Source organism: Acinonyx jubatus, chromosome B2, assembly GCF_027475565.1.
Source record: "Acinonyx jubatus isolate Ajub_Pintada_27869175 chromosome B2, VMU_Ajub_asm_v1.0, whole genome shotgun sequence".
NCBI classification, from domain to species: Eukaryota; Metazoa; Chordata; class Mammalia; order Carnivora; family Felidae; genus Acinonyx; species Acinonyx jubatus.
This window is the reverse complement of record NC_069385.1, coordinates 121,906,619-121,932,500: the sequence shown is the minus strand read 5'-3', so window position 1 is coordinate 121,932,500 and position 25,882 is coordinate 121,906,619. Positions and strand designations below refer to the sequence as shown.

Below are 25,882 nucleotides of genomic sequence, written 5' to 3'. Positions count from 1 at the left end.
CTCTTTTCAAAGCAACCTAGGCTTTTTCTAAGATGTGCTTCCAAATTCTTCCAACCTCTACCTACTATCCAATGCCAAAGCAACTTTCACACCAATATCTGTATCAGTCAGTGTACTCTAGAGAAACAATCTATCTTAATAAAAGAGATAGATAGATAGATAGATAGATAGATAGATAGATAGATAGATAGATAAGTATCTCTTTTGGATAGGTAGATAGAGAATTGAAGGAGTTAGCTCAGATACTTATAGGGGATGGAAAGCCCCAAATGTGTAGGGCTGGCAGGATGCTATCATCTTGATGCATAAATTCTCTAGGAAACTTCAGTTCTGCTCTTAAGGCCTTCAATTGATTCAATGAAGCCCACCTACATTATCCAGGGCCATCTCTCCTTTACTTTTTAAAGTCAACTGACTGTAGTTGTTAACCACATCTACAAAATATCTTCATGGAAACACCTATGATATTGTTTAATTAAACAACTGGGTACTATAGCCTAACCAAGTTGACACATAAAACTATCACACAGCCCCAATCTTATAAAACAACAAGAATTAAAATATCCTGTCTATATTTCATTGGTCACTATTTTACTTATTTTTAAGATTCAATTGAACTAAAATTAAGTTGTTTTGTGACTTTCAGGGGCAACAGTATCATATTTTCCTGTCAAAGTTCAGACATAAATACAGTGAAGACAAACAGAATGGTAATGGACAACCACTGACTTACCCTGGTTTATACAGCTTAACTAGGTAAATGGATTGAAGAAATGTAAGACAAAGGCATTCCTATCCAATATGAAAATGTAGAATGTTTGTCTTGAGTCCAAAAACAAAAAACAAAAAAAGAGCATGCACCATATAGCATAGCATACTGTGTTTTCTTTACCTTTTTAAAAGAATCTCTGTTTCTCCTGGTTACAAAAATAATACATATTCACTTTAGATAATTTGTAAAATGCAAGAAAGAAAAGAAAAATCATTTATAATTCCACTTCAAAGAGAGCCACTGTTAACATTTCAGTGTATTTCCTTCAAGTATGCCTTTCGGTGTATACCTACGTATATTTACATATACACATATATAATATAGAATATATGTGTATATATATAGATACACGCATCCATATGGACACACACATGCAGACACAGACCCATATATAAAAAAATATATGGGGGCGTCTGGGTGGTTCAGTCAGTTAAGCGTATGACTTCAGCTTAGGTCATGATCTCGCAGTTCATGAGTTCAAGCCCCGCATCAGGCTCTGTGCTGACAGCTCAGAGTCTGGAGCCTGCTTCAGATTCTGTCTCCTTCTCACTCTCTTTGTCCCTCCCCTGCTGACGCTCTGTCTCTGTCTCTCTCTCTCTCTCAAGAATAAATAAACATTAAAAATTTTTTAAAAATAATAAAAAATAAAAAGATATATCATTATCACACATCACACTTCTGGTTCATAAATCCCCTTTTCCTTCCCAATAATTGTCTCTATTAATTTGTGGTGAAATTAGATCCTTCAGAAAAAATCCAATGTGCATCAAAATCCATATTTTAGAACAGATGTCAAAAGACTGTTAAATAAAAACCTATTTTCCATCCAAAGCAGCAAGATGTCATAGTATCAGCAGATCTAGACACATGGAACTTCACTAGCTACATAACCTGAGTATGTTTGTCTTCATAAGACTCTAGTTTCTCACTGTGATGTGGGCACATTTCCTGCACTTCTGACATTATAACTTTGGTATAAGGATGAAAATATGTATAGAAATACATCTCCTGAAACTCTTCAGGAAATACTCTCCTGAAACTCTTTCTATTCCAGCCATCAAGTTTTGAGATAATCTCATGTTGCTTAGCACTCATATACAGCGTTAGTAGGAAACTCTAATGATGGATTACAAAAATCTGATAAAAACCTACCAGTGATTATGAAATCATATGTAAAACAAGATTTTCATATTTAATTTTAAGAAACTGCAGAATTAAAGATAATAAGTTGATTTAACAGAACCTGGAAACTGAGGATCCAAAATGTAAAGTCTCTCCTCTAAATTCTGAGCTTCTTGGAGTCATCAACAGTTCCAGAAAGTCAGTCTCTGTACACAACATGTAGTGCTCTTTTCCCTCACCTCCTTTACCACTCCAAGTAAAAGGATTCCATGTCTAGAAACTTATTGGGCTGTATAGCATCTTTATCTCATAGAGATTTATAATTAAATAAATTTACTTAACCAGAATTTTCCAAACTTACGTTATCACAGAACCTAGAGGACTGCAACTTGAGTATTTTTGGTAGGGAGCTGGTTTTGAAATTTTCACAGCTAGGAAAAGGAAAGCGTGGATATTTAACTTAATCTCTCTTTTATATTTTGCTATTTTAATGGCCAATTCCTCCACAATCAATTTGGTTAACCATGCAGTTTATGCTTATTTACATTAATGATAGAAACTAGAGATAGAGATAATCCAAAATGGCAGATTGTTAAAAAAAAAAATCAAAGAATTGACTTTAAAATGAGTTGTACTTACATTAATATATTATAAAGTGTGACAGAATGGATCAGACAACAATCCAAACACTCTAGTAATGGAGGGGCCTTATGAGTGAACATGGCAGATATTTGTTATGTCTTCACAACGTGGCTTTACATATCAATATTCCTTTATTCTGGGAATTCAAACAGAACATAAAGCCTCACTATAAAGACATCACTCAGGCAAAACAGAAAAGTGAGTATCTTTCGCAACTATCCCCTATAGTCTACTCTGGGTTAGGAAATACCACTTTTTCTTTTCAAAAGACAAAACCAAGAATTTCAATGTTGTACTCAAAAACTTTACTGATTCTTTTCTTGCTCTAAAGATTAAAGGCCAGATTCTTGTATGGTACTTAAGGTTCTCCCAAAACTGGCCCCAAACCACACCTGACCCTCAGCTGATTCTCTGAAAAGGTAAGGGTTTGTTCTTCTATCTCTTTCCTTTGCTGTTCCTTTGCCCACAATGTCTTTTTCTCTTCTTCCCAGAAATGATATAATAGCTTCCTATGATTTTATGACAAAATACCACAAATATAGTGGCTTATCACAACTTAATTATCTTACAGTTCATTAGGCATGAAGTTTGACATGACACCAGGCTAAAATCACGGCATTTGACAGGGCTAGGATCCTTCTGGAGATTCTAGGGGAGAATCTATTCTTTCTTCCTTCAAACTTTTAAAAACCTCACATTCGTTGGTTCATGGCCTCTTTCCTCCATCTTCAAAAACAACAGCATTGCATCTCTCTGATCACTTTTCAAGTCATGACTGCTCCCTCTGATTCTCTTCTTAAGCCTGTCTTCCACTTTTGAGGACACTTGTGATTACACCGAACCTACCTAGATAATTCAAAATAATCTCCTTACCTTAAAGTCAGATAATTAGCAATTTTAATTCCATTTATAACTTCAATTCCCCTTTGCTACATAAAGTAACATATTCCCAGGTCCTAGGTATTAGGATGTGGAAATTTTTCATGGAGCTTGGGGAGGAGGAGAAATTATTTTGCTACCACATATAGCAATAGCACTTTACCTGTGAAGCTCCTGTGTCCCTGTAATATTTAGTTTTTGTTTACCATACTCCTCAAAACAGACTGACTTATATGATTATTTTCTTACAAATGCATTCTCCACTTCATTACTTGCTCCTTAAGGGCAGGAACCACACTCTAAACACATCTGTGCCTCCTGAAATGAGGTCCACACATTGGCAAAAAGGTTTTCAATAATTGGTGTTTTCCCTAACTATTGCAAATTCTGCCTTCTCTATAATTTTCTTGGAGAGCTGCAGAGTCAATTAGTTTTATAGAGCCACAGCAAGTACAACAGATGGTCACAAAGCCATTATTAAAGAGATTAAGTGAAAAATAAATTATCAATACAGGTCAAAGAATGTTTCCAGTAAATTCTACCATTTTATAAGATCTCTGGAAAATTAAGTCAATGGATTCCAAGGCTAACAATTTCAGACTGACTTTACCAAACCAGCTTAACTTTAGCAACAGAACCATAATAATAGAATATTTTTGCAATTTTTCTACCAGTCTTTTTTAAAATTATAAATATGTGTTAAAATTCAAAAACAAATTCTGGACTTCTGAATTCTGGTCTGGTATGTAAGTTGCTTAAAAGTCATCGTTCTATTCTAACAACAATTAGAAAGCTGAACAAACTGAAAAATCAGCTCTTCTTATGCCTATCAGAGAAGGAAGGTCACAAGACAAACTGATGCCCCCAAAATGGAAGAGATAGACAAGCAAATACAGAGAATCACAACTTGTTGGAGCAGAAACCCATGAGCTGATTCTCCCCAGGAACCAGGAATGAGGTAGGAAAACCTGAACTATAATTAACAAATTGTTGGAGGCTCACTATGGATGACCGTGAAAGTTAAAAACTTCAGGGAGACCCAACAACGGGGCATTCACATTTTTGTGAGTTTCACTACCTAGAGCTTGACCAGATCATCACAGTGAATACCAAAAACAAATCCTCTTGTGCATGCAGCAGGGGAAGGGAAGAAGTAACTATTTTGAATTACTCTAGAGCTGTTTTTCCTAACAAGGTCTGTCCTCAAGAGAAAGTGGTTAATCAGAGCCTAACTATTTGGGTTTCTTCAGAACCAAACCAACCTGAGGGAAATACATCCTGCCTCACCTAAGTGGGGAGAAAGAAACTGAGAAATACTTATGAAATTCACAGCCTTTTGGAGCACCACACAAAGGACCCACTATGACTTTACCCCACCCAGAGACTGTCAATGCTGAGATGTATACATGTAGTAGGAAGAACTGAACTTCCAAATGATCTTTCCTAAGGCTGACTCCAACAAGCTTCACCACTGAAGAAACTAATGGACAGCCAGCATAGCTGTGGCACACCCGTTGGAAATTTATCTGGTTTTTGCATTTGTGTATGGCAGATGCCCGAGTCTCTCCTGGTTTCTTCCCTCATACCCTTCCCTGACAGAGCCAGAACCTATACCAGCACCCACACCTGCCAAATGAGGCTGCACAAGTATAAGAGGCTAGGCTAGACCCCTGCAGCTATCCCACAACAATATGCACATCCATGGGGCTAGCCCCTCCAACTGTGCATGTGCAAGGAACCTAAAACCTATCATAGATTTCCAATGCCATGTGCCCATGGGAAGACAGTGTAGCCACAGGGGTATATACTCAGAACCAAAGATCCTACAGTTGCTTGTGGATCTGGATCAGACCTTGTCTGTTGTCACTGGTTAGCACCATGGGGCTCACCTGCAGGTAGCCCCTGAAGGGGCTGTGTAATTGTATGTCCCTGACCTGACTTCCAATACTGACCTAAACTGCTGTGTGCCTGTGGTGAGACTCAGCAGCCACAGTAAAGCACACTAATAGCCAAGGTCTCCTAAGTTGCATTCTCTGTACCCAGGTCTTGCTGCCTGCTCTGGCTGCCACTATTACATATGTTCTGCAACAGGCCCCTACCACCACACAGAAACTCACAGCTCTCACAGCCAAGTATGAACACCACTGGCTCCAGTCACTACCACTGCCTGTCTTGGTCCCTAACCATTAGACCTGAATGCACCTCTGAGGACACCAATAGCCCTAGCAGCCACCGAAAACACTCAAAATGCTAGCCAAGGACTAAGGGTTGTCAATGCTGTAGATCCCAGTGGCTTGACCCAAAGATACAACATGCCCTCCTAAATCTGGAGCCACAACACACCCTTGCAGTTGGCATTCTGCACAACTAAACCTGGGGTCACAACATGCTCCAGTGTGCCTCCATCCACAAGTGAGATCTTTCCATTCTAAAGTTAGTCCACAAAGTCTGGAAGACGCAACTGCTTCTTCAAATATGTAGACACCTACACAAAGTTACAAGGATCATGAAGAATCAAGCAAATGTGATACCACCAAGGGAACACAATAAACTTCTGGTAAGTGAAAAGGAGAAAAGGAGATCCAGGACTTGCTTGACATAGAATTCAAAACAAGTGCCATAAAGATTCACAGAGAGCTACAAGAAAACACAGATAAACAGTGTAGTGAAATCAGGAGATCAATACAAGAACAAAATGAGAACTTCAACAAAGAGATAGAAAATGTAAAAAAAAAAAAAAAAGGAACCAAATGGAAATTTTGGAGCTTAAGAATATAATAATTGAACTGAAGAGTTCAATAGAGACTTTCAACTGCACACTTGACTAAGTAGAAAGGAATCAGTGAGCTCAAAGAAAGAGCAATTGAAATTATCCAATCAGAGGAACAAAAAGACAAAAAAGAATGAAAAATAAATAAATATTTTGGCACTCATGGAACACCTTTAACAGAAACAATGTATGCATCATTGGACTCTGAAAAGAAAGAGAGGTGGAAACAGTGGTAGAAATCTTGTTTAAAGAAATAAAGGCTGTGAGGTGCCTGGGTGGCTCAGTTGGTTGGGCGTCTGACTTCGGCTCAGGTCATGATCTCAGGGCTTGTGGGCTCAGGCCCTGCATCGGGCTCTGTGCTGACAGCTTGGGGTCTGGAGCCTGCTTTGGATTCTGTGTCTCCCTCTCTCTCTCTGTCCCTTGCCTGCTCACTCTCTGTCTCCCTCTCTGTCAAAAATAAATAAACATTAAAAAAAAAAAAGAAACAAAGAACGAAAGGCTGAGAGCTTCCCAAACCTAGGAGGTATTTGGACATTCAAGGTCATGAATCTAATAGGTCACCACAAAATTAAATCCAAAACAATTTTCTCCAAAATATATTATAATAAAACTGTCTAAAATCAAAGGCAAAAAGAGAATGTGAATATCAAGAGGAAAAAATAATTGGAAGAGAAAAAAATTCTCATCCAAGAGAGTCTACAAAGGACTTTCAGTTTTCTCAGCAAGAATCTTGCAGGCTCAGAGACAATGGGATGATATATTCAAAGTGCTAAAAGAAATAAAAAACTGCCAACAAAGAATACTGTAACCAATAAAGTTGTCCTTCAGAAAAGAAGGTGAAATAAAGACTTTCCCAAATAAACAAAAAATGAGGAAAAGCATTACCACTAGATCTGCCTTATAACAATTGCTGACATATTTCTTAAAGCTGAAACAAGAGGCCCCTGGGTGGTTCAGTCAGTGTTGATAGCATGGAGTCTGCTTGGGATTATCTCTCTCTTCTCTCTGCCCCTCCCCTGCTTGTGTTCTCTCTCTCTCAAAATAAGTAAATCAACTTTTTTTAAAAAGCTGAAAAAATAGGATGATATTAGTAACATGAAAACACATGACACCACACAACACACTGATAAAAAGGTAAAGATATAGTCAGATCCAAAACACTCTCATACTGTATTATGCAGTGTATTAACCACTTAACTCTAGTACATAGATTAAAAGACAAAAGTATTAACAATAACTATAGCCATAATAACCTGTTAATAAACAATATAAAAAATTATATAGTATATAATTATATATATTATATATAATATATATAATTAGATAATATATATAATATATATATTATATATTATAATATATATAATATATATATTTATATATATTTTATATATATTTATATATATTAATTTATATAATATATATAATTAGATAATATATATATTATCTAATTATATATATTATATATAATATAATAATATAATATATAATATAATAATATACAATATAATATATGTTATAATTTTATAATTTATATATAATTTTATAATATATATAATATATATATAATTTTATAATATATATTATAAACATATAAACAATATAAAAAATATAAAAAATTTTAAATTGCTACCTGAAAAACAAAATGTGGAAAGGAAGAAAAAGGGGAAAGTTTTGGTATGCAATCAAAGATAAGTTGTTGTCAGCCTAAAACAGACTGATTTGTCCATAAGGTATTTCAAGGAAGCCTCAAGGTAACCATAAAAACGGATAGTAGATACTAACAAGATAAAGATAAGATAACCAAAGTATACCACTACAGAAAATCATCAATTCAAAAAGGAAGACAACAACAGAGGAAGAAAGGAACAAAGGAACTACAATACAGCCAGAAAATAATTAACAAGATGGCAGTACTAAGTCCTTACCCCAATAATTACTTTAAGTGTAAATGGATTAAACTCTGAAGTCAAAGGGTATAGAATGGTGGAACTGTTTGTTTATTTATTTATTTATTTATTTATTTATTTATTTATTTGACTGAACTGATTTTTTTAAAAATCAGACCCAAACATATGCTGCCTATAAGGTCACACATAGGATCAAAGTGAGGAGGTGGAAAAAGATATTCCATGCAAACAGAAACCAAAAGAGAGGAGGGGTAGCCAACCTTATATTACACAAATATGCTTTAAGTAAAACACTGTGATAAGAGACTAAGGCCATTATAAATTGATAAAGGAGTCAATTCATCAAGAAGATATAAAATTGTAAATATACCTTCACACATCAGAGCACCTAAATATCTTAAGCAAACACAAACAGAGCTGAAGTTAGTAATAGACAATACAATAATAGTAGGGGACTTAAATATTCCACTTTCAACAACGTTTGGACAATTGAGATGGAAAATCAGTAAGGAAACATTGGACCTGAAATACATTTTAGACCAAATGAAACTAAGAGACACATACAATCCATCTGATAGCAGTAGAATATAAATTTTTCTTAAGTGTACATGGAATATTTTCCAAGATAGAGTATATGTTGTGTCACAAAACAAGTTTCAGGAAATTTTTGAAAATTGAATTATACCAAGTATATTTTCCAACCACAATGGTATGAAAGTAGAAATCAGTAACAGAAGGAAGTTTGGAAAATTCACAAACATGTGGGAACTACACAACACATTCCTGAATAACATATGAATCAACAATGAAATCAAAGGTAAATCGAAATATATCTTGAAACAAATAAAAATGGAAGCACAACATACCAAAATTTATGAGATTTAGCAAAAGCAGTGCTATGAGGGAAGTTTATAACAATAAATGCTTACATTAAATAAACAGAAAGAGTTCAAAGAACCTAGTTTTATATGTCAATTACCAAGAAAAATAATAACAAGCTACCAAATGAACAGAAGAAAGGAGAAAACAAGGATGAGAGCAGAAATAATTGAAATATAGAACAGAGAAAAATATAAAAGATAGACAAAACTAAGAGATGGGTTTTTTAAGATAAAATAAATAAACTTTAGATAAATTTACAGAAACAGAAACAGAGGACTCAAATGAATTAGAAATTAAAAAGCAGACATTACCATTGACACCACAGTCATTCAGAGGGTCATGAGACTACTATCAACAATTATACACCCAAAAATGGACAACCTAGAATAAACGGGTAAATTCCTAGAAACATACAACCTACCAAGTCTGAATCATTAAGAAATAGAATATCTGAACAGACCAATAAAAAGTAAGGACACTGAATCAGTGATCAAAACTTCCCAACAAAGAAAACCTCAGTAACAGATGGCTTCACAGGTGAATTCTACCAAACAGTTAAAGAAAAATTAACACCTGAACATGGTGACAGCTTTATTCTTGAAAATAAAAAGCTTGTGCACAGCAAAGGAAATAATCAACAAAACTAAAAGACAACCTACCGGACAGGAGAAGATATTTGCAAATGACATATTCAATAAAGGGCTAGTCTCCAAAATACATAAAGAACTTATACAATTCAACACCCAAAAACAAATAATCCAATTTAAAAGTAGGCAAAAGACATGAAAAGACATTTCTCCAAAGAAGACATATAGACAGTCAAAAGACACATGAAAAGATGCTCAACATCACTCATAATCAGGGAAATGCAAATCAAAACTACAGTGAGATATCACCTTACACATGTTGGTATAGCTAAAATAAAAAACACAAGAAACAACAAGCATTGACGAGGATGTAGAGAAATAGGAACCATGGTGCACTGTTGATGGGAGTGCAAACTGGTGAAACCCCTGTAGAAAACAGTATAGAGCATCCTCAGAAAGTTAAAAATAAACCACCCTATAATCCAGTAATTGCAGTACTAGGTATTTACCCCCGAAAATACAAAAACACTAATTCAAAGGAATACATGCACCTCTATGCTTATTATGGCATTATTTACAATAGCCAAATTATGGAAGCAGCCCAAGATGAATGAATAAAGATGTGATATAAATAGGTAATGGAATATTATTCAGCCATAAGAAATAATGAAATCTTGCCATTTGCAATGACATGGATGGAGCTAGAGAGTATAATACTAAGTGAAATAAGCCAGTTAGAGAAAGACAAATACCATATAATTGCACTCCTATGTGGAATTTAAGAAACAAAACAAACAAGCAAAGGGGAGAAAAAAGAAGAAAGACAAACCAAGAAACAGACTCTTAACTATAGAGAACAAACTGATGGTTAGCAGGGAGAAGGTAAGTAAGGGGAAGGATAAAATAGGCAATGGGGATTAGAGATTACACTTATCACGAGCACTGAGCAATGTATAGAACTGTTGAATCAGTATACTATACACCTGAAATTAATATTACACTGTATGTTAACTATACTGGAATTAAAATTAAAAACTTATTTAAAAATGACAATAGTGACAGTTTTACTCCCTTTTCAATTTGGATGCCTTTTATTTATTTTTCTTGCCTAATTGCTCTAAGACTTCCAATTCTATGTTGAATAAAAGTGGCAATGATGGGCATCGTTGTCTGTTCCTGATCTTAGAGAAAAGACTTTCAGCCTCTTACCATTGAGTATTAGTTGTGGACTTCTCATATATAGCCTCTATTATGTTGATGTACATTCCCTCTCCACCCACTTTGTTGAAAGTTTTTATAATAAATTGATGTTGAATTTTGTCAAATGATTTTTCTATATCTATTGAGATGATCATATGATTTTTATCCTTAATTTTGTTGACGTTGTGTATCACATTGACTGATTTGCTAGTGTTGAGCCATCTATTCATCCCTAAAATAAATCTTACACTATCATGGGTATGATCCTTTTTTTTAATGAAATTTATTGTCAAATGGTTTCCATATAACACCCAGTGCTCATCCCAACAGGTGCCCTCCTCAATACCCATCACCCACCCACCCACCCTTCCCTCCCACCCCCAATAAACCCTCAGTTTGTTCTCAGTTTTTAGGAGTCTCTTATGTTTTGGCTCCCTCCCTCTCTAACTTTTTTTTTCCTTCCCCTCCCCCATGGTCTTCTGTTAAGTTTCTCAGGATACACATAAGAGTGGAACAAAAAAAGTTAGAGAGGGAGAGAGCCAAACCATGAGAGAGTCTTAAAAACAGAATAAACTGAGGGTTGATGGGGGGTGGGAGGGAGAGAGGGGTGGGTGATGGGCATTGAGGAGGGCACCTGTTGGGATGAGCACTGGGTGTTGTGTGGAAACCAATTTGACAATAAATTTCATATTAAAAAACAAAAACAAAAACAAAAAAGAATCATGGACAAATATTGAACTTCTGTCAATCACATACAGCCTGAAGCATCTGGGAGGAAGTATAAATAATGTCTCTAAATTAGTCTGAAATGCATCAAAAAATTGATGGATTGATGGGTGGATAGAGGATGGATCATTGAGTAGATGTATATATAATAAAACAAGTATAGTAACACGTTAAGGGGAAGAACCTAAGTAGTGCAGACATGGGTGCCCACTGTAAAAGTTTTCAACATTCCGATTTATTTGAAAATTTCCAAAATAAAATGCAGGGGTGGGGAAGAATGTCAATGATCCAAACTTCTTTAGGAAATTTATTAAATAATGATACATCCACATAATGGAATGAAGTAAATAATTATAAAAGAATTTTGTTGCTTTAAGGGTGTCTGAGGAGGGATGGAGTGGGAATACTTCTGCTTTTCCTATTTGCACAATTCTATTTTTCTGTGCTTATATTACTTTGATAAAAACAAAAGCAAACAGAAACTTTAAATAAAATAAAAAATAAACGAAAGAGAAGTCATTACTACAGATCCTATGAACATTAAAAAAATATCATGAATAATTCTATGCCCATCAATTTGATAACCTACATAAAATTTAGGAATTCCCTGATAACAGTTTACCAAAACTCACACAAGAATAACAATTTGAATAGGCCAGCATACATTAAAGAAATTGAAACATTAATTAATAACCTCCCAAAAAAGAAAGTTCCAGGCTCAGATGAGTACCTTCCACTCAATTTTGCTGTGAACCTGAAAACATCCTATTTGAAATCCATTAGCTAATTAATTAATTGTAAAAACTTATCTGTATCAGCAGACAGGAAACATCAAGAAATCAAATACTTACTGGGTAAGGAGAGTTTAATGAAGAGGCCATTATAAATGTGTGGATGGTGTTTAGGAATGTCAACAAGGGGTGATTTAGTATCTTAGTGCTAATGACAGCGGGAAGTTCTCACTATTCTTTTACCTGAAGAGGAATTCCTAGAATTCAGAGAATGGTATATGACAGGAGGTGCAAACAGGTAGAGGGACTTCATTCTCCTCCAATTTCCTGAAGAATTTCTCCAATTTCTCCAACTTTTCTTCCCATTGGTCCAAAAGAAGTAGAAGAAAAGAAAGAATATTGGTAAATTATAAGGCAATAATATAGAAAACAAACACAAAAGAGAAATTCAGTGAAAACAAAAGCCAATTTGAGAAACTCAACAAAATTAATAAACCTCTAGTTAAGCTGATCAGAAAGAAAGGAGAAGACACAAATCACTAACAATAAAAATGAGAGAGGGGACTTTTCTATAAATCCTACAGACATTGAAAGGATGATACAGGAATATTATAAACAATTTTATGCAAATGAATTTTAAAATTTTACTTGAATGGACAAGGAAATATCTTTCCTTGAAAGACAAATTAATAAAATACACTTGAGAGAATATACAGGCCTAGATATCTCCATTATTCAACTCAACCAAACGTTTAGGGAATGAGTAATGCCAATTCTACATAAACTCTTCCAGAAAACAGAAGAAGAGGGAACACTTCCCAACTTATTTTATAAGGCCAACATTACCTAATACCAAAATCAAAGACATTAACAAGAAAATAAAAATCTAGACCTATGTCTTTTATGGACATAGATGGAAGCATTCTCAACAAAATGTTAACAAATTGAATCAAGCAACACTTTTTATTTTTTATTTTTTAATATGAAATTTATTGTCAAATTGGTTTCCATATAACACCCAGTGCTCATTCCAACAGGTGCCCTCCTCAATACCCATTACCCACCCACCTCTCCCTCCCACCCCCCCCATCAACACTCAGTTTATTCTCAGTTTTAACACTTTTTAAAAAGTAAGACAACATGACTAAGTGGTGGTAATCTCAAGAATGCAAGTTTGAACATTCAAAACTCAATCAATGTAATTTAACACATTAGCAGAGAGGAAAAACCATAATTATCTAAATGAAGAAAATTTATTTAATAAGATTCCACTTTCATTCACATTAAAAACTTAGCAGATATGCAATAGAAGGAAATAACCTAAATGTGATAAAGAACATCAATGACAAACCTACACCTAACATAATACTTAATGGACAAAAAATGAATGCTTTCCTTCTAAGAACAGGAACAAGATAAAAATGTCTTCTTTCATTGTTCCTAATCAACATTGTACTGGAAGTCCCAACCAATGCATTAGGGCAAGGAAGAGAAACAAAAGACAATCATATTGGAAAGAATGAAAGAAATTCTCCCTATTTTCAGACAACATGGTTGTCTACATAGAAAACCCCATGAATGTACTAAAATATTTCTAGACTTATTAAATGAATTAAGCAAAGTCACTGAATTCAAGGTCAATATACAAAACTCAGTTGTGTTTCTATATACTAATTACAAAAAATTGGATATTGAAAATTTTTAATATTTTATAATAGCATTAAAATGTGTGAAATACTTAAGACTAAATTTAACAAAAATGTGCAAGGTCTATACATTAAAACTATAAAACCAAACATTGCTGACATAATTTAAAGATCACCTGAATAAATAGAAAGTTACACCATGCTCATGGATCAGAAGACTCAATATGGCTATACTATCAGTTCTTCTCAAAATGATATATATATTCAATATAACCCCAATCTAAATTACAGTGGGGACTTTTGCATAGATGAGCTAATCTTAAAATTTATAGGGAACAGCAAAAGAACAACAATGATCAAAACAATTTTGAAAAATAATAACAAACTTGAAGAACTCACACCACCTGATTTAAAGACTTACTATTTATAATCATTCCAGTGTGAAATTGGTGACAGGATAGGTAACTATAGCAATGAATTCAAATAGGAAGTATGCAAATAGTACACAAAGGTGGTCAATAGGTAACTGATAACAGTGCAAAAGCCATTCAGTGGAGAATGAATCTTTTGAACCAACTGTGCAGGAACAAATGGGCATCCATATAAAAAAAAAAAAATGAAACTTGACCTATACATCACATCTTATCTGAAAATTAACTCAAAATATATTATAGATCTAAATGTAAAACTTTTAAAAGAAAATACAGGAACAGTATCTTCATGACATGGGGTTAGGCAAAAACTTTTCAACCATGACACCAAAAGCATAATCCATAAAAGAAAAAAATCCATAAATTAGGCTTCATCAAAATTTTAAACTTTCTCTGTAAAAGACTGTCAAGAGAATGAAAAGACAAGCCATAGACTAGGAGAAAATATTTGCAAATCATGTATTTAACAAAGGATGTGTATCCAGAATGTTTAACAAACTCTCAAAGTTCAACAATAAGAAAACTTTAATAGATACAAAAATTGAACAGACATTTCACCAAAGAAGATATATAGATGATAAAGATATTCAAAATCTTCAGTTATTATGGAAATACAAATAAAAACCAAAATGTGATACTACTGCACATCTTTGAGAATAACTGAAATTTAAAAAAATAATAAACTAACAGTACCATATTCTGATGGAAATGTAGAGCACCTATAAATGTTATACACTGCTAGTGAGAATTTAAAGTACTACATCCAGGGTGCCTGGGTGGCTCAGTTGGGTGTCAGACTCTTGATTTTGGCTCAGGTCATGATCTCAAGGTGGTGGGATCAAGCCTCTGATCGGGCCTCCACATGGCATATGGAGCCTGCTTGAGATTCTGTCTCTCTTCCTCTTTCTATGCCCCTCCCCTGCTCTCTTTTCCTCACTCAAAATAAATAATATTTAAAAAAAAAATAAAAGTATAAAGTGCTACAGCCATGTTGAAAATCAGCTCGTGGAGGCGCCTGGGTGGCACGGTTGGTTAAGCATCTGACTTCAGCTCAGATCATGTTCTCGTAGTTCATGAGTTTGAGCTCCACATAGGGCTCTGTGCTGACAGCTCAGAGCCTGGAACCTGCTTTGGATTCTGTGTCTCCCTCTCTCTACCCCTTGCCCTCTCTCTCTCTCAAAAATAAGCATTTAAAAAAAGAAAAAAAGAAAATCAGCTTGTGAATTTCTTTTAAAATTTTTTTAAATTTTTTTTAACATTTATTCATTTTTGAGAGACACAAAGAGACAGTGTTAGCGGGGGAGGGGCAGAAAGAGAGGGAAACAGAATCTGAAGCAGGCTCCAGGCTCTGAGTTGTCAGCACAGAGCCAGATGTGGGGCTCGAACTCAGGAACCCAGGAACCAACCGTGAGATCATGACCTGAACTGTAGTCAGACGCCCAACTGACTGAGCCACCCAGGCTCAGAAATCCAGGCTGAGAAAAATATGTCATATTTAAAGGATTTACATGCAGTGTGATCTCATTATATGGAAGTTTAGAAAAGCCAAAACCATAAATAGAAGGCAGATGAGGGATAAGTGGGTGGGGTAAGGGGATTGAGTGAAATCCCAATGGAACATTTCAGGATGATGGAGAAGTTCTATATCATGATTTTGGTTGTCTTGTGGTTGTTACACAATTGAACACATTTGTAAAAATTCATCAATTTAATTAATTTTACCTTGTACAAATTATACTTCAACCAGGCTGAAAAAACAAAAGGTTTATTTATGGACTACCCACTAACTGGGCCATAACCACGCCCTAAAATGTGATGCACAAAGTTTTCAAATCCCACTAGCACCATAATTCTTTCTTCATGGTAGGCAGTATAAGGTACATCAATTTATCTCTTATTCTTGTGGTTATATTCCAATATATGCCAGACCACAAGATCTCTAAACACATCACTAATTTATTAGGTTCCTTATCTTTTGCAGAGTTTATCTCCTACTCTCTGCCACGTATATGTGTCATCAAGGTATCTAGAATGCTTGATATTTCCTGCCCTCTAGGTCTATTAGCATAATATCATCAATATGATGAGCCACCTTGTTGGTCTATGGGATATCAGAATAATGAATTTCCCTTCAGTTTACATTATGACAGTGAGCAGAAGCATGAGAGAAAGGATATATGACCTCAAAAAGGCAAATTACTTTGAGTACTTTTGTTTTCAAGAATGGGGAATTTTTTTTAATCTAGCTTAATGCTGTATATCATATGGCAGGAAATAAGCAAATGAAATTAGCATTTCCATCTTAATAAATTTGGGTATCTTTGACAGAAGTTTTCAAAGAGTGGTCTCAGGACCCGCAAGATTACTATCACCTAGAACCTGTTAGAAATGGAAATTCTTAGGTTTTACCCCAGACCTGCTAAATCAGAAATTCTAGGGATGGAACCCAGGAATCTTTGTTTTAATGACCCTGCTGTGATTCTGATGCTTACTAAAGTTCAATTACAACTCATCTACAGGTATTATCCATGAATCATCTGGATTTTGCAATAGCAGAATTAAGATTAAGAGGCTAATTAAATTGGGATGTAGTGGAAATCACTATCATACATATTTCAAGTCTTTGAAATCTCTGAAATTCACCCAGAGCTCCATTATTGATTTTGGTTTATACTGTTTTTTTATGCAATGAACAAGAAAATAGGCACATTTCCAGGCCCTTCCACTTCATCTTTTCACCAGAGAACAAAAGTGAATATTCTGTCAGATACTAATTATATATATAATTAAGTATATTCTTCTCTATATACATTCTTGGCCTGGGGGAAAAACTGTGGTCCTACTGGCCTCACTGGGACAGACTTGGACCAAGATTCTTCAATTACCTGACTTTCTTAAACTTCCACTCTAACTGGCGGACCATGGTGGGGTTTCAGGTCACTTGGAAGCCACTATCAAATAATCTACAAGACATCTGGATATCTCCATTTCTCCCAATGTCCAGTCGCCCTGATGAATGCACAGGTATTTTTAGGAAAGCCTGGGGGGAGAATGACAAAATATGTCTAGGACCACCTTGCAGGGTCCTTCCTTTAAGAGAATGTTTTTTCCTTCATTCTAGAAGCTTGGGTCTGGGAACTGCCTTAGGTGTAGGCACTAGTATTAGGACATGGATCCCCACCACAATGATTTAGGTTGGATTTCTGCCCACCAAAATTAGAATTTTTCCTCTGATATACATTATATCCTTGATATGCTTCCCATCAATTTCATTTGTAGCAGTTAGATCAATTAGCCATTATTGTAGATCCATGGCTACCACTCATCCTGTGGCTTCTTTGTAATTCTGCCCAACTTGCCTCTGCCACTTAAGCACCATCAACTGCCATCTGCCACTTCTAGGTGCAACATTTTCCACCATCATCTCTGGCCTATAGATGTCAGTCACGTAGAGTTTTTCAAAAATGCTGGTTCTCCTTTGCTAGCTAAATGTCTCCATTAAAGGAACATCCTCTAGGCCCTGCCAGGGAAGGAGAGGGGGAGAAGGAGGGAGAAAGAGATCTGATTAGAAGCTAACTAATCAAGTTGTACTCAATAGGTACATTTCAACTTTTTTATTTTCCTGAGCCATTAGGGAAGTATTAGAATCTCTCTAACTCCAGGTCACTATTGAGTCCAGGTTTCAATTACTCAATCTAGTAGACTCAAGCCAACACATTAAATTCCAAATCACAAATGTATACATCTATTACAATAAATACAGCCTAAACAACCCTTATGTTTCATTTTTATTGGCCTCATACCCTTAAAATACATTCCCATACATTCCTCCCAAGCTCTAGCAGATAAAAACTGGCAAGATCTTATAACTCTTTTGGTGGATAGGCTATCTCCTACAAAATAGGTTTTGTGTTCCTCCATCTGGGTTCTACTGGGATCTAACTCTCATATGGGCCTGGAGGCAATCAGGGCTGGTAGGAACATATAGCTGAGGAGAATCAGTATCCTTTTATTAGCAAATTCCTTGGGCACATTCATAGAGAACACTTATGTATGGGAAGGGGTTGCCTAATGGCAAGAGTTCAGGGGGATTTGGAGGTTTAAACTTCTTAGCCTTCTCTGTGTCTGCCCAAATGGCCCCATTCCTTATCTTGGGGTCCCACTTATTCCCCACAAGTGCCATTAACTTAAAGACCCATAGGGCTATACACCCTTTGGTGCTGCAATTCTGCAACCCATACATCATCAGGGTTGTACCTCAGCCATATCTGCTGTGTGTCTGCAAAATATGAACTTCTATAAAGCTTCCAAACTTTCTAATTGTCTGAGTGTGTTCTGAGTAAATAGTGATAATAATCACAATCTTCAATTTCTCCTTTTCTCTTTTTACATTTTCTAATGCCAACAGAAACAGCCAGCTGACCTTACAATCCTTAGTATCACTATTGCCATAATGACCAGGGCCATTTGATCTCCCCATTGCTAGTCCTCCACCTGTACTTCATCTCATGCCACCACTGGGAATTTGAGTGACTGTGATGTCACAATATGCTACAGCTGACCAGAGTCTTATTTCCTCCTAGCAAAGTTGTTGTATAGCCCTCTAATATATGAGCAAACCAATGCCAGAATTTCATTTTGAGGGTTTTGTTCCCAGGGCCATTTCTGGTACCAATTACTATGTCAATCAGATGTTATAGATATCATACTCAAATGGAGTAATTGAGGGAAGTTTAATAAAAGAACTACTTCAAAAGATTTGAACAAAAACAGAGATACAGGGGTGCCTGGGTGGCTCAGTCGGTTAAGCCTCTAACTTCGGCTCAGTTCATTATCTCATAGCTCCTGGGTTCGAGCCCCACCCACATCAGGCTCTGTGCTGACTGCTCAGAGCCTGGAGCCTACTTCGCACTCTATGTCTCCCTCTCTCTCTTCCCCTCCCCTGCTCACACTCTGTCTCTCTCTCTCTCCCAAAAATAAATAAACATAATTTTTTCTCAAAAACATAAATACATAGAGGATAAATGATTAATAGATAAATAGATGAGTAGATAGATAATTGATGAATAGATAAATAGACAGATGGATGGCATGGGAGTAGTTTAGATAAGCCCATTAGGAATAATGAAGTATCTCATTTCAACATACAACAATAGGCAGCCATTACCACTCCTAGCTTTCAAGGAGCAAGTTCTATTACAGGAAAGCAGAGAGAATAGCTATATGGAGAGAGCTATATAGAAAGAACTGTGGCCTTGATAAGCTGATACAGCCAAATCATGTGGTCCTGAATGGAGCTGGAAGATAAACAGCCCAACTTCACTCTTTTGGTGTTTTCACAAGCAATTTCCTTGACACAGGACAGATGGCTTACCTTCTTAGGAGCAGGGCAGCAGGGAAAAGAGTGGAAAGAGGACCTGGAGGCCCAACAAAAGATACCCAGAACACTGTGAAATAAAAACCTTTCCTTGACGTTATCACTAGAAAATCGCCACCCAGAGCCAGACAACAAGATGAAGCAGGTCAAGGAGGGTGGGGGCCTATTGCTGTTGCTGCCACCCTCTCACTCCACTTCACTTCTCTCCCATTAAAACCCCCACAGCCCTCAAATGCTCTGACAAAGACAAGAAAAGGTTATTCAGTACTCTCATAATTTTCATTGCAAACAAACATGTCCTATTAGTGAACACATGTTGACCTCTTCTATGTTCTATTTCCCTAGAACTATCATTGTTGTCAGTGACTGGCTAATCTGATCAATTCAGGTGTGTTTATAAGCTAACTCATGCTATTGACTCCATCCATTTTTTATATTGTACAAGTGCATAAAGGAGATAGTACTTGTTGGGTGGTGCCCTAGCCCCTATAGAGGGATTTTTTTCAGTGCCATCCCCTTGGGAATAGAACTACCTCTGGCCTTGAAATGGTCATATAGTGGTTTTAAAGTTAATGAGATAAAATAGTTCAAAGTACTTTATTTAGAAAAAATAAACTGACCAAAAATTTCAATAAAATGAAAGAAATATCTTTTTTGATTTTAGTAGGAAGCTCATCTAAAAAAATTCCAGTATTACATTCCTTTTAAAACTCTTCTAAATGAAGGTAAAATTTCATTGCGAATTATGATAATTTGGCTTTAAAAAGTCATGTTCTGGAAAGTTAAGTCGTCTGCCTATAATAGAGTAGGAAGGGGGAAATATTTAGTCAAGAAGAAGAACAGAATGAAGAAGGTTTGAGGCAGGAAGTTTAGAAAAACAAAATGGCTGAAATTGAATATGCCCGGGAAAAATATTTGCCTTACCTAATCAAGAAATCCAATGCCATATAGCATAAGGTCAATTCTGGGTAAAACTGTGAAATAAACAAAGTTGCAAAGTTGGTATTTTATTTGATTTCTGTGTTCTTTCTCCACTTGTTAGCAAGCATTCCTTAACTCCATAGACACTGTGTTTCCTTATTCTCATTCTTTATCTCTCCTCCTCTTCTCTCTCTTTCTCTCTCCCAAACCCATCCTTATTTCTTTCCCATCCCTATTTCTTTCTCATCCCTATTTCTTTTAAAATGGCTGCTATAACCTATGCAGTCCATTTAAATTTCACACTCCATTTAAATTCTAATTTCAAGAATTAGGAAAGTATCTAAGCAGGTCATTTACACTGAAAGTAAAAATGACAAACAAGGCTTATTATGTTATAATTTTATGAACTGCTATCATTTCACAGAAGACAATGACTTTATTTTTAAAAGAGAGAGTGTGCATGTGCACATGTAAGCAAGAAGGAGAGGGACAGGGGGAGGGAGGGAGAGAGAGAGAGAGAGAGAGAGAGAGAGAGAGAGAGAGAGAGAGAGAATCCCAAGCGGGGATCCCATGACCCTGAGATCATGACCTAAGCCAAAATCAAGAGTCAGAGGCTCAACTGACTGAGTCAGCTAGGCACCCCTGACTTTTTAAGGAAATTAGGTCAAAGTGATATAATTTTGGAATTTTAGGCAATAATAAGTGTCAGGAAGGATATTCCTGTGCCTGAAGGTTGGTCACTAACATTCTAATCAAATATATACAATATGTATCTGGTGCCTACTAGGTACCCCATTAGGAGTTAGAAATGCATATATGGGTAAGACACAAACTCAATTGAGAACACTCTTAAAGAGCAATCTCCTTATAAGTGAACCAAGTCCAAACCATTTCACCACTAAATCATTTCTTTTTTTTTCTTCTTTTTTTTCTTACATTTTATTTATTTTTGAGAAACAGAGTGAGACAAAGAGTGAGCGGGGGAGGGGCAGAGAAAGAAGGAAACACAGAATCTGAAGCAAGCTCCAGGCTCTGAGCCAGCCGTCAGCACAGAGCCTGATGCGGGGCTCGAACCCACAAACAATGAGATCATGACCTGAGCCGAAGTTGGACGCTCAACCGACTGAGCCACTCAGGTGCCCCAATTTCTTTTTTTTTTTTTTTTATGTTTTTAACTTATTTTTGAGAGTGAGGAAGCATGGGGAGGGGTAAAGAGAGAGGGAGACGAGGATCTGAAGCAGGCTCAGCACTGATCTCAGAGCAGGATGTGGGGATGAACTGCAAGATCATGACCTGAGCCAAAGTCAGATGCTTAACAGACTGAGCTATCCAGGCACCCCATCACTAAATCATTTCAAATGTTATTCAAAATGTATATACCTTTAATTCTATTTAAACTGTCACAGAATTAGAAAGAAAAGCTTTGCATTACTTTTATCATTCTAAGGAATACTGATATTAAAATCTGAATAAAAAAACACAAAAAAAGAAAAACTTAGGATTTTCCTATAAAATAGCTGTCCACATAAATTGCTCAAAAGCAGTAAGAAGAAACATAAATGCAATTTCTATCTTTGACAAAACAAGGATACATCTCTAACAACTAATCACAATATTTTAAAATGGGCTGCCAAATTTCTATCTTAAAAGATATTCATTAATCTCACTGATTAATACAGATGAAAAAATCATAAATAAAATTGAACAATATTTACCAAAAACAACCAAGTAGAGTTTATCCCAGCAATAAAAATAAAATAAATATAATTATATTTATATTATTTATTATATATTAATACATATTAACTGTTTAAAGAAAAACTATCTTATCGTCTTAATAATGGGGAGAAAACACTTACTAAAATTCAACATTTATATATATGATATAGTAAAAAGCATTATTTGCAAGTAGTAATAGAAGAGCTATCTTTTAATTTAATAAAAGATAGTTATCAAAGTAGTGCTAATATCACATATAATAATGAAAATGTAGAAGCATTTCTATTAAAATCAGAAATAAGCAAAGATTCCCCCTATCACTACTTCTGTTTGATATTAGACTGAATGCCCTAACCATGTATCATAGCAAATAATAATAATAATAATAATAATAATAATAGGTGTAGAAATTACAAAAGAAGGACTCAAACATTTTCTTCTGCATATGATACATTGTCTCATAGAAAACCTAAGAGAATCCACAGAATATTATTAAAACTAATAGGAAACTTCAGCAAATTATGGAATAAAACAGCAACTTATAAAATATTACAATATACCATACAAAATTCAACAGTGGGAAGAAAAAAGACATCCTATTTCTTTTTTTAAGTTTATTTATTTATTTTAAGAGAGAGAGAAAGAGAGAGAGAGCATGTGAATATGAGCAGAGGAGGGGCAGAGACAGAGAGGGACAGAGAGATCCCAAGCAGGCTCCACACTGTCAGCACAGAGCCCAACATGGGGCTTGATCTCCCAAACTGCGAGATCATGACCTGAGCCAAAATCAAGAGTTGTTGCTCAACTGACTGAGCTGCCGAGGCACCCCAAGATATCCTATTTCTAACAGCAATGAAAACTATAACTGTATATATATATATATATGGCAAAAGTTGTAAAAGGTTTTTTTGTCAGTGATTACCAAACATTACTAAAGAGCAAGAAGAATTGGATAAATTAAAATTTGAACTACATTCATGGAAGGAAAGATTCTCAAAATCATAAAGTTATCAATTATTCCTTATTTAAAATATAAATTTAAAAAATTACAATAACAATTTTAACAAGATTTTATGGGATTTTGACAAGCTGATTCTGAAACAAATATGGAAAAATTAAGGACTGAGAAGAGCTAAGAAATTTTGAAAAACAAGGAAGAAGAAATTTTGTTAACAGATAGAAAAGCTTATGAAGCTGTTATAATTAACATAGTGTTTTATTGTCATCTGGATTGTGTAATATACAAACGAAGCAGAATACAGAAATATAAATGAAAGTATATGAAAAGTTGACATATAACAGCATTGATATTAAGTATAGGGTGGCTGCGATTTCCCTCAAAAATAATATGATATCAGAGGAATGAATAAAACTTAAATAGGATAGAATTGGCCAAGGGTTGATGGTTGTTGATTCGGGAGATAGGTACATGGGTATTCATTATTATTTTGTCTACTTTTACCAAAACTTCCAGTATAAAAGGTATTGAAAAGGGGGCACCTGGGTGGCTCAGTCTGTTGAGCGCCGGACTCTTGATTTTGGCTTAGGTCATGATCTCACAGTTTGGGAGTTCAAGCCCACACTATCAGCATGGAGCCTGCTTGGGATTCTCTCTCTCTCTCTCTCTCTCTCTCTCTCTCTCTCTCTCTCCCCCCTCCCCTGCTCACACACTCTCTCTCTCAAAACAAATAAATAAGCCTTAAAAAAAGTATTCAAAAGTTACCTCATAAATATAGTAATAAACTCATATATAAGATTAAATATATACATACTGAGCAAGAAAAATCAAGGGAAATGAGAGATTATTTAATGAATAATTCTGGAACAATGGGTTATCATATGGAAAAAAAACCAAAATTATATCCCTATCTTATCACACACACACACACACACACACACACACACACACACACACTCCAGATAAGTTAAAAAAAAAAAGAACTTCTATGTGAAAAGCAAATTTTTTGAAGAAAATAAAGCAGAATATTTTCTTAATCCTGGGGTAGTATGATTTCTTCAACATGACACAAAAAATACGTTATTCATAAAGGAGAGTAAGGATTTATTTTAAGTATATCTAAATTTAAAACTTTTCTATGACAAGAGATTTTCAAAAAAATTTTAAAGCCAAAAATTAGAAAGAGATGTTTGCAATAAATAAAACAAAGGATTATTTGTATTATCCATAATACAAAGAGAATTCCCATGAATTACTAATAAAGTGACAAACAATAAAAAAAACTGGAGAAAGTTTATGAACAGGCAATTCACAAAAGAGAAAACCCAAATGAACATTAACAATATGAAAAATAATTTTCACTCTTGCTAGACATCTGGGCAATGCAAATTATAACACGAGATACAATTAACTTCACACTCATCAGCTGGGAAAAACTTTGAAATTTGAAAACAATAAGCATTGGCCAAGATATGAAGTACTAGAAATGCACATATAACGCTGGTAGAAATGTAGAATGTTAAATCGTTTGAGGGAAATTTGGCAATATCCATTAAATAATGAAGATGTGTATTTACTAAACACTGGCAATTTCATTTCTAGCTAAAGCCAAGAAAAAAGTTCACATATCTTCAAGGAGACTGTAAGAATGTTCATTATAGCATTCTTTCATTACAGTGTTTTTAATGGAGAAAAAGGATAATAGAATAAATTATGGCATATACAGCACATATATTGATGTGACCAAATCTAAAACAAAGTTCTGTTGAAACAAGATACAGAATAATATGTGTCCTGTAATACTTATGTAAAGTTTGATAACATGCAAAATACTACATATGTATTATTTACATACATGGTAATTGATAAAAATGTGCAAAGAAATGAAAACTACATAATTGTGAGTAATAACTACTCCTGAAGAGGTCAGAGGGAGTGGAATTATGAGTTTTGGGGCTTCAACTGTATTGTATTTCCAAAAACATAAAATGAAATTTAAAATAAAATAATAAAATAAAACTAAGACAAATATAGTAAAACTATATGATTTGGTAAAGCTGGGTGCTAGATATGGAGATGCTTGTTTTATTCTCTATATTTTTATGTTTATTTAGATTATTTTATAATTAAGAATAAATAATTCAAGAAAGCTTACAAGAAATAAAATTAGATTTTAATTTACCTACTAAAAAGTTCCAGAAAAAGCTCACAAAGAATGACAAACATTATCATTTTTACCAAGAAATATCATTTTTACCAAGAAATAACTTGGTAAAGTAATTGGATTTTAGAGAGAATATCTTGAACAGCAAGGAAAAAAACACTAGATGAAGCCTTCTAAAAGAAACTATCAGGCAGTCCTCAGCTTTTTCCATAGGTTTCACATTAAGAGACAGTGAACGATACCTGCAACATCTTCAAAGACATAAAAAGTAGTCTAAGAATTTTACAGTCAACTGAACTCTCATTTACATGAAAAGACAACAGTTAAATTTCATGAACATGTAAGAACTTGGTTCCCATGACCTCCTACTAAAAAAATTATTAAAGGATGGAGTTTGGCCAAAAACTAGCAGTGAACACTAAATCCATCAAATTGCAGGAATAGG

The 25,882-nt window shown here is 35.0% G+C and overlaps 1 long non-coding RNA gene across 1 annotated transcript in view; it reads right to left on the bottom strand.

Moving 5' to 3' along the window:
• Positions 1 to 19,203, bottom strand: part of LOC128315664 (uncharacterized) — a 54,668-nt gene extending 35,465 nt beyond the window's left edge. Inside the window, exons 1-3 of the long non-coding RNA XR_008298673.1 lie at positions 18,722 to 19,203; positions 14,289 to 17,818; positions 12,465 to 12,579 (exon numbers count right to left, since the gene is read on the bottom strand). This is a non-coding gene — a long non-coding RNA (uncharacterized LOC128315664). The remainder of the gene's footprint in view (positions 1 to 12,464; positions 12,580 to 14,288; positions 17,819 to 18,721) is intronic.
• Positions 19,204 to 25,882: the final 6,679 nt, after the last annotated feature.